The following is an 11,224-nucleotide window of genomic DNA, read 5'->3' as shown; positions in this document are numbered from 1 at the left end:
AAAAATTTGACTACAAGTCTTAGTCTAGCAAGTCCAGTTATAGAAAAAAGATTCTTCTTGTTGGAAGGTACATACAATGTATCAACAAGTGTAAAAGAACTGCCATTTGCAACAATAAGCACAATATTTTCAACTCCCTAAACCGGATAAGAGGCATTGTTGGCGCAAGCGATAGTATTCCCATGAGGAAAAACTTAAGAGAGGTAAATGAATCACAATGTGAGGTAATTTTCTTTGTAGCACCACTGTCAAAATACCACACATGTGAATCTGCAGCAATCATGGACAACAGGATCATAAGTACACTCTGCACTAAAATCCCACTCTACATCTACATCAGCATCACAATCTCCTTTCACAAAAGACTGTATTGGACTTTGTAGTTGATCCAACCTCTTTTGCCTTCAATTTTGGCAGTTGCTTGATCAAGTGATTATTAGCTTTACAATAATGGAAACGCGTCTTCTTTTTACCCTTATCACCAAAATTCCCAGAAAAAGGCTACAAGGAGAAGCATTAGGAATAGAAGATTTTCCTGCCATGGAAGAACCATGAGAAGTGGTTACATTGTTGTTACCACCTTTTCTTTGAACAGTAATAAAATCATGTTCAATTGCACACTGTTTAGCCCCTTTTTTTTTGGAAAGTGACTCTTGCAATAGCAATGTGCATAATGCATCAAACTTGACAACTTCAGGATTTCCTTGGGTCATTATTCTTCAAGTACTAGCAAAGGTCTGGTAAGAATTTGGCAAAGCATCAACAATAGTCTGCATAAGGAAAATGTCAAAAATGACTTCGCTTGCAAAAATAAGTCTCTCACGTATATCCTTGACACCAGTAAGGAAATTTCCATTTCATCTTCCTCATGCATAATCTTTGACTCCATCTCTTTACGTAGAAATGCAATTTTTGCCTCATTTTGCGACTTGCATAAAGACCAACCAGAATATCCCCTGCCTTTTTTGTAGATTTTGTTGAATGAATATGAGTAATAGTTCACTTCATAGACAATGCAATCAATGCATAATCCTACGTATCTTTTACATCCTAACGAGCTTGCTCAGTTGTAGGAAAAATAGCTTTGGCAACACCACTAGTTCCACCAAAACCTACAACATCCTCAACATTGCATACATCCTTAGAACCAGGACATACATCAATACCCTGCACAATATACAAAATGTCCTTTGACACAAGGACATGTTCCATCATATAAGCGCACATAGGGTAACTTTCCCTGTTATGCTCAGCACCAAACATCTTGAACATATCTGTGTTGTTTTCATCCATGGCAAATACTACACCTGATGTGAAAATTTCCCAAAAAGAGGAGAAAAAAGCGGGAACAACACGTTCTATATAGCACAAACCGTAGAATATTGTAAAGGGCCTGTTATTCAAAACATGGCACTACCAAAAAATTTGCACAAAATGACAAAATAGCATGTGCAGTACTACTTGTAGTGGAAACCGAGGCCAAAATGAGCCTGAATCAAAAATTTGAGTAGAGCTTGATCAAAAGTATTTGTCGACATTTTGTCGCTTTCCAAAGCTTACAAAAATTGGAGAAAGTGAGTAGGTGTGTGTAGGAGCTTTTGGCGACTAAGCCTCGGAGGATGCAACCTGCTCTTATACCAATTGTTGGAATTAGGGTGCAAGAAAACACACATCGTTTGGATAAGACAAAGGAAGCTCATGGCACATAGCAGAGAGTGTATTACTTAATGTGCAATGGAAAAGATAGATAGCCCTAGAGTGATGGGAGTATATAAAATGCACGGGGAATAAAACCTCCTAGTGAGGGGAAAAATGCCTCGGCGGTCCTAAGTGTGTTCACACACATCACTACCACATGTATATTGTAACAAAGGCCTTGGTCCAAGCTTAGATAGCTTGGTAGGAATCTCTCAAAGGCTAGATGATCCCTCAATAATAGGAATTGACAAGAGACTAACATAAGCAGAATTGCCAATCACAGTGCATAAAAGTGTAGATGTTGATCTAGAAGTAGTGATCAAAGATATTGTTGTACCTCAGACTCTTCATGGCTCACAGATACATGCACCACATTTCAAAAGAAAGAATTAGAGAGTTAGAGACCAGATGGATCACACCCATTCTGATCAAACTTAGCATCAAACTTAGTAGGAGTCCATAGGGAAACAATAAGATTAGGATGCTCAGAGAAGGCAAGAGCATTTTCATCATTGATCTAGATTTGGACATTGTTTTTTATGATTCCATAGAATGGATAAGTTTGAATAAGTGCTTAAGGAAACAAAAGGCTACATAGATACAAGAATATTTACATGATGATGATGCATATTACAATTTAGAGCAATTCAAGCTTGGGGGGGGGGGGGGGGGGGGTCACTTAATAATTATGTGACTATCACGTGAGTGCAGTAGAACCGGTTATTCAATCTTATTTTTTCTCACATTTTCACATATAGATGAAAAATTTACATATTAAATAGGAAAAGGGTGTATATTTTATTTGTCAAAAATTTATAGATAAGGAGTTTTAAAAAGAGTCCTTGAACGCATGCGATATACAAAATTTATAAATAATGAACCCCCCCCCCCCCCGGATTCTAGATGCTTTATGTGGGAGATAGAAGAATGGTATAGTAGTGGCAAATGACTAGCTATCATGAACAAAATACTTGTCAATTACCCCCTCATCCCAGTACATTTAGTTGTTGGAACGAGTACCACAATATTTGAATATTACTATTGTGATGTTGTGGTCAATATTCAACTACAACAACCATGGTGGGAACAACCATCCACTATGAACCTTCAGACTTTGGCACTCCAATTGGAAATATTGTTGGACAATTGACCAAACTATATCCGCATGAAGGCTTTTTGAATGGAAATCAAAGCCATGCTTGTCAAAGGACCCTAATTGAGAGACAAGAAGAAGGGAATGCAATGCTAATATCATGTTACTCAATGCCTACTCTCTAATATACTTTAATGTCACAAATAAAAAGGACAATGGTGCAACACTCATTAATCACTCATACACATAGATCAAAATCTCAAAGAGCTCACTAATCAATCTAAGGAGAATAGAAATGAGTGCGGGAAGCAATAATTAAAGACTATGTAACACTTAGTCACACACCATTAACGCAAATGACACGGAGATAGAGGAAGAAGAGTACTCAACTTTCAATTGCACGCCATCAAAGGAGTGGAAGCACAAGAGGAAGCTCCACTACACGCATCACCATCTCCACCTTCTCACAAGCTTTCCATAAAAGCTCTACTCTCAAAGGATAAGTGAAAAATGACCTAGTTTTCACTTTTATATCTACGGAATAAAAAATATGTCCGGCCGCCTATGAGATGCATTAAAGTGTGAGCATCTCTACAGCTCCTAGGCATCATGATAGCATTAAATATACAGTCCGTAACTCATATAGAGATCGCAAATACATCAAAAGTCCACATATAAATGATATATCTAAGCATTGTATGCTAAAAATAGCATCACTGAAGGTCGTCCAACTGCATACTACTAACATGCCCCCCTTCCTAGGCTTTGTCATATGACAAAGCCATGTCGTGATAGACGCTCGAAGAACAATGTTCCTGCAAAAGAAAGATAATGATGAGGTAGCAAGCTGAATCATATGGAAATGAAGTATAAGCGGAGTGAAAAGCACATGTGGTAATGGGTAAATGCAAATAATTATGAAATCTTACACTTCCATTAAGGGTAAATAAATTGCACTTGTTGAAATTAATTAATCAAGAATTTTGGGCTTATGGATGAGTCTATCAATTAGTTAGCTATGACTAAGGTTTAATACATTCACTCTAGTGCTACCTTCGTTAGGAAAATTATCTAAATTCAAGATTCCCTGATTTTGTTGTTAGCATGGATTAGCGAACTAACTCTCACAACTCTAAACAAAATCTTGAATTTTTCACTTGAAGCTCAATGGAAGTCTTTCATTTCATTTTTATTGATTTTTCTTTTTTCTTTTTCTTTCTTTCACTTTGATTCAAAGTCATTTGCCTTGTATGCTTATTTTGTGCGTCCAAGGCTTTTTTATTCTCAAAGAAAAGCGCTCGCATTGGGAACCTCTAGCGCTCTAGTACCATAGGCAATACATGTGAGTAAAGTACCAAATCAAGCCGGGATTTCTCTTCCAACTTAAGATTTTACATTTTTGGTCACTTTTTTTTTTCATTTACTTTGTATTCTCATTAGTGTTCTTTGTTGTTTAAGTGTGCAAGTCTCTATATGCCTAAAACACTCAAAAGGTCTCAAATACTCAAAAAAATTTACCAACTAGGACTAGCAGTCAAGTAAATGAGTTAACCTAAACTCGTGGCTTCCTAACTTCAAGGATCATTGATAAGACTAAACTCTAAGTCAATTAACTAAAGCAAAGACACATTTATGTATCTATAATGGCAGATAAAAAAACATAACTAAATGTACTCAATCAAACCATGAAAAACCACAATTAGCAAATATAGATATGCACAAACATGAATCATGGAAAGTAGTATACCTGGAGGCATGTGATGCATCTCTTCAATAGTTGTGGAGATAATCATGCGATGTTGAAGCTCGATCTATCCATGTTTTGTGAAAGTTGAAGACCAACTATGCTACAAAATCATAAACAAAACACTACCACCTAGAAAGGTGTGTCGACATAGAAGTGAAAGTTTTATTACTAAACACAAATAAAAAGAAATCATATACTAAGGTCTCATACCTAGATGTCTAGAGGGGAAAAAACCAAGTGGGAAAAAAGTGCCTCTAGTATACAAACATGTGTCTAGTGCAACATAGTCAATCTATACAAGTCAAGGGTCTAGTGCACCTAGGAGGTATAAGGAACTCTCTCCAAACAAGAAAATCAACAATCTACTAGCTCTCTATCTAATGGTCATTGACTAGCTAGCATCTAGCTCCATACGAATAGTAGAATTTGTAGGAAAACTAATGGGTCTAGGGATGACATCAGCATGTGATTGTGTGGTCAAACAACTCTATGGCTCAAGATCCTTCAATAGTTGATCGGCTTTTTGGTAACCAAATCTTCAATGTCCATGGTATCTCAACAAATGTTTGTCGAGCTCTCCTCACATGTGGTCGTTATTGTCTAGCTCGTTGAACTCTAGGTCTAGACTGTCTTGTATTATATGGCCAATTTCATCGTCATCAACGTCTTGTATCCTGGCTTGCTATCCACACAAGTGATAGGTTAAGGTGGATGGGTTAGCATGCCATTCATGGCATTAACATGATGAGAATGGGTTAGTTGAGGACTTGATAATGGACACACAGTGCAATACAATGTAGTTGCAAAGAAAAAGATAGATTTTATATTATTCAGCTCACAGTATATCATCATATACCAAGCCAACATTGTGGTCATTCGCGTCATCAAAATCATCATTGGTGGCAAGGTTGATTTTTCTTTTCCTTTATCCTTGAAATGCTCTATGTGATCGGTAACCTCCGAAGATTTATCTTTGAATCTACAATATTTTGTAGCATGGTTGCTCTTGCCACAAATGCGACAAGGGTTGAACTCATAGCAATCTTTTGAAAGATGATTTTATCTGCCACACTGTGTGCATTTTAAATTCTTTTTGTGGTTTTGATTGTAGCGATTGGATGAGACCATAAAAGCGCTATTGGTTTGTAGTTGATTTCCTTTGAGTTTCTTTTTGTGCTTTTGTTACATCTTTAATTTCAGGGACAGGGTCTTTCTCTTTAAGCATTGTTACAATTTGGCCAAAATATGCATCTGGTACTGCTTTGAGAAGCACAACAATTTGTTCTTCATTATCTACAAGGAATTTTATATATGTCACTTGTGTGCCAATACTTTTGAGCCTATTGAGAGATGACACATCTTCTCCACGCTCCATAAGCAATTCGTAAAGTTGCATTTTTAATGCATTTTTAGAATGCTTAGCAATAGCGTCAAAATGCTACTCTAAGGTTATCCGTGCATCACATGCAGCAGTGGTGAAATCATCTAAATAATGCACAAAGTTGTCGTCAAGTGATGTGAGTAGAATGCCGAGAGCTTGTTCATCTTTAGCTGCAAATTGTGATAAGTTTTGCCGCATTTCTATTTTGTCATCATCACTCACCAGCTTAATGACGGACCATAATAAATTTTGCATTAGGTAGCCCTTGGTCTTTGCCTGCCACATGTGAAAACCATGGCCGTTGAATTTGTCAATTCCCTTTTCTCCCATTATGGTGTACTCCCATGTGTGGTGAGAGGAAGGTCTTACCCGGGTGAATGGACAATGTCTAGTCCTTGTGAGCACTTGACTCAAAGGTTTTTACAAATTAGTCGAGAAGTCACTCTCCAATATTATGGATCACGTCTTCACCAAAAAATAAAAAATTTGAAGCGCAAAAAATCCTTTTGAATGCCTAATGGGGAGCCCTTGAACACTCATTGAAGCTCGACGATGCTTTGAAGTTAAAACAAAGCTTGGCCAAGCCGTGGGATGATTCTTAGTCTAGGATGAGGGATTCAAAGCTCCAAGCAGTTTCAAAGCTAGGTGGGAAAACCCTCTATTAGAGGATGTGCTTTGCTTTGTCAAGCCCTTTGCATGTGATGAGTCTCTTAGGAAAATAGGCAATTTCAAAAGCTTTTTTTTATTAAAAATAAATAGCAAAGCAAGCTTTGATGGCGAGCTTAACAGGGTGCATCATCCTCGTGATTATTTGACACCACGTGTGTCAGGTGGGATCAATGATCGCTATTAATTGGGGGCGGAGGGACTGATTTTGCACCGTCCAATGGCAAATTAATCCTCAAGTGATCATCATGTGATCACAATCAAAGTGAACCCCAAGGAAACTCAATGTGAACATCAAGTGATCCCCGTGTGATTCTCAATTGAGATGTGATCACCCTATGAACCTACCTATTCCAAAGTGATCAACGTGTGACCCCAACCATTCTAAAGTGATCATCGTGTGATCCCAACCATCTCAAAGTGATCTCTAAGTGAACACCGTATGATCCCCACCCCGTCACTTTTTCCGTATTGTACTATGTTATCACCCTCTTTTCAAGTGGCATGCAATAGCTTAATGGGAGAGCCGACGTCACTAGTGTGGGATGTGGTGGGTTCAAATCTTGGGGGCAGACCGATCAAAATCTTTTTATTCTTGGGAATAAATGGACGGTCTACATCTTTCAAAGATCCTGGACCGCTGATCCCACTTGACAAGGTGGCATCATATAGTCCCATGGGTGCCTCATAGAGCTTGCTGGCAGGTGGGGCCCATAACTCGCAAGGTGGAAAATTAGGACGAGGCTCTTGATGAGAGCAGAGCCATGGTGTAGTGGGTCATGATAGTTTTAACTGTGAAGTTGAGTAGGTAGCTAACATGCAGTAGCAAGGTCACCAGGTCGAGGTGTGGTCAATTTGGCAGGAGGTTGAGGGCACATATGCATGTGTGTTGATTGTGAAAAGGGGTGTAGTTGTGTCAGCTTTGTGAGCATAGCCTTGGGGCAAGGTAGTGGATCTCAAACTGCACACAAGAAGGGAAGTAAACTGCAACACTCGATGTTGGAGGTAGGTAATTGTGAGTGGCTAATGGCCCACTTGAAAGAGGATGAAGATAATGGTGTGAGTGGCTAATGTCCACTTGAAAGATGAAGATGATGGTGTCAAGATGAAACCAAGAGCATCTGCACACACAAAAAGTTAATGAGGCTTACAAAGCATTGAACAATGCCTCGCAACACCTAAATTTGACATGGATGCTCAACGACAATTTGTGCCTACTAATTTGGGCAGTTATGCTATTGTCAACAGCTTTATAAGAACCAGGTTTACTTCCACCTTTAAACGTGGTTCCCACCACTTAGTCACACACACAATTGCTTTTGATCTATTGTTGTGTAGAGATTACACAAGCTAAATATACACTAATCATGCAAAATTGACCAACTATTGCACTAATGGAGTTTGATTTGAACAAGGAGATGCTCAACAAAAATCTCTTGATGAGTGCTTCTTCCACATACAATTGATGTAGTGATTTGTGGCTCAAGCAGTAAGCAATTAAGAAAGCAAAATCGTACAAAAGTCAATCACTAAATGCAATCAATAAATAAAAAACACAATGAAACACATACACTAATTGCTACAAATGACGCGTTCTTTTCATAGACGAGGGTAGTGGCTCGCAATGGACATGCCCATTCTGTATGAGAATCACCATGCAATTTTGTAACTTATTGCTACTAATGCTTAATAGGAAAGAGAGTGATAATTGTGGACTTAAGAGATCTAATAAGGCCCAAGTGTGAACCATATACTCTGATACCAATTGATAGGTTAAGGTGGATGGGTTAGAGTGCCATTCATGGCATTAACATGATGTAAATGGGTTAGCTTAGGACTTGATAATGTACACACAGCGCAATACCATTGATAGCCATTTTTCGGCTCTTCATAATTGCCATAGTGAGTTACCCCACCCTACCAAAATCACCTAAACATTGTGGCTATTCTTACCTTTTCATTGTACATAGGCCTGTGTGAGTTAGGAGCCTTTTTCCATATCTTGTTAAAACCCTCAACTAGCTAGTCACTGGGCTAGTTGAGCCAAAAAATAAAAATAAAAAAAGTATATTATGGCCTCTTTGTGTGTAAATATTTCATTGTATATATGGCCTAAATACAGGGATTTTTTATAATTATTTTGGTATTTTATTTAAATATTTATACTTAGGTGTGTGTTTTATTAAACCTGTGTATGCCTTCTTTCATCCTCTTACACCATAAGTATATTTTTTGCCAATGTGTACATACTTTAACCTCATATTTTTGTTTTATAAAAATCAACCCCCACATTTTCACCCTCACCCTCGTGAAAACAAAAAAATTGATTTCTACTTTCTTAGTCATGTTTATTATTTTTTTTTCATTTACTTCCTCTTTCACCCAAAATAATACAAAGAGGGACCATATCATATGATTCCAATATCTTTCCATATCCATAATTCCCCCAAATATTTTTTTTTATTTTTACTCATTATTCTAACACCATGTGCTCATTGAGCTAAAACCCATGAATAGTCCATACACTAGTCCCACCATGTATATATTGCTTTATTCACCAATAATACTCCTCCATGCATGTGTAAAGGGCAACCTGGATGCTTTTTATTATGATATGACAAAGGAGGGGCTCACTCTTGGATGCATTGTACAAATTCAACAAAGGAGGGGGCCACTAAAAGACTTTTGCAGGCATAAAAAACAGGCTTTTAGGTGAGATTTTTAGCACCCATCTCCACTCCAAATTTGGAGCAATGGTCAAAAGAGAAAATGTGAAACAAGAGCTGAATAATCACCTCAAAACTTTTGGTGATTTTTTGAAGAACCACCGGTGAGCTATGATGTTTTGAGTGGACCCCAGTCTGCCCACGTTTCTCACAAGTAGCCCATAGTCTTCTCTCACCTCTTTCCACACTTCTACACACACACACTCACTCATTCCTCTCAATCCCTCACTCAAACCTGCACCTTCAATGGTTTCTTTCACCTTCTTCACCATTAACCTCCCCTCTTACTCCCATAGCTCTCATATGAACTCTCCATGTATATACACCATCTCTATGCCTCTCTCTATTACTTCCAAAGTACAATTCCATCTTACCCCTTCTCTATATACATAAAATTCAGCATGTAAACCATGCTTAACCTCTACAAATTAAGAGATACAATCAACCAAATTTCCTACTTCATCGAGATAATCAACCTTGGCGGCGGTGGCGTAAAGAAGAGAAGACAAAGAAGAAGATCGATAGTCATTTTGAGAACCTACACAAGTAAGTCAAAAACTTCTTCAAGCTTCACGATCACAAGGATTTCCTCACTTCATTCAACCATCTTACTTCAACCATCCACCCTATTCTACCCATTGTAAATATATCATTAACTTTCTACAGATTACTAACACTAACCACTAACATACTAACACAAAATAGCCATTGACCTAACCATAAAAGACACCTAACCTCAAGACATGTACATAGTAACACACTCTCTCTCTCTCTCTCTCTGTCTCTCTCTCTCTCTCTCTCTCTCTCTCTCTCTCTCTCTCTCTCTCTGTGTGTGTGTGTGTGTGTGTGTGTGTGTGTGTGTGTGTGTGTGTGTGTGTGTGTGTGTGTGTAATTGCCATGGTGAGTTATCCCACCCTACCAAAATCACCTAAACACTGTGGCTATTCTTACCTTTTCATTGTACATAGGCGTGTGTTAGTTAGGAGCCTTTTTCCATATCTTCTTAAAACCCTCAGCTAGCTAGTCACTAGCTTAGTTGAGCCAAAAAGAAAAAATAAAAAAAGTATATTATGGCCTCTTTGTGTGTAAATATTTCGTTGTATATATGACCTAAATATAGGGATTTTTTATAATTATTTTGGTATTTTATTTAAATATTTATACTTAGGTGTGTGTTTTATTAAACCTGTGTATGCCTTCTTTCATCCTCTTACACCATAAGCATATTTTTTGCCAATGTGTACATACTCTAACCTCATATTTTTCTTTTATACAAATCACCCCCACATTTTCATCCTCACCCTCGTGAAAACAAAAAAATTGATTTCTACTTTCTTAGTCATGTTTATTATATTATTCTTATTTACTTGCATATCTTTTCCTCTTTCACCCAAAATAATACAAAGAGGGACCATATCATATGATTCCAATATCTTTCCATATTCATAATTCCTCCATATATTTTATTTTATTTTATTTTTACTCATTATTCTAACACCATGTGCTCATTGAGCTAAAATCCATGAATAGTCCATACACTAGTCCCACCATGTATATATTGTTTTATTCACCAATAATCCTACTCCATGCATGTGTAAAGGGCAACTTGGATGCTTTGTATTATGATATGACAAAGGAGGGGCTCACTCTTGGATGCATTGTACAAATTCAACAAAGGAGGGGGCCATCAAAAGACTTTTAAAGGCATTAAAATTAGGCTTTTTGGTGAGATTTTTGGCACCCATCTCCACTCTGAATTTGGAGCGGTGGTCAAAAGAGAAAATGTGAAACAAGAGCTGAATAATCACCTCAAAACTTTTGGTGATTTTTGGAGGAACCACCGGTGAGCTATGATGTTTTGAGTGGACCCCAGTTTGCCCACTTTTCTCACAAGTAGCCCATAGTCTTCTCTC

This window comes from Adiantum capillus-veneris, chromosome 12, assembly GCF_014529385.1.
Source record: "Adiantum capillus-veneris isolate H3 chromosome 12, ASM1452938v2, whole genome shotgun sequence".
Classification (NCBI taxonomy): domain Eukaryota; kingdom Viridiplantae; phylum Streptophyta; class Polypodiopsida; order Polypodiales; family Pteridaceae; genus Adiantum; species Adiantum capillus-veneris.
Note: the sequence above shows the minus strand (reverse complement) of the source record.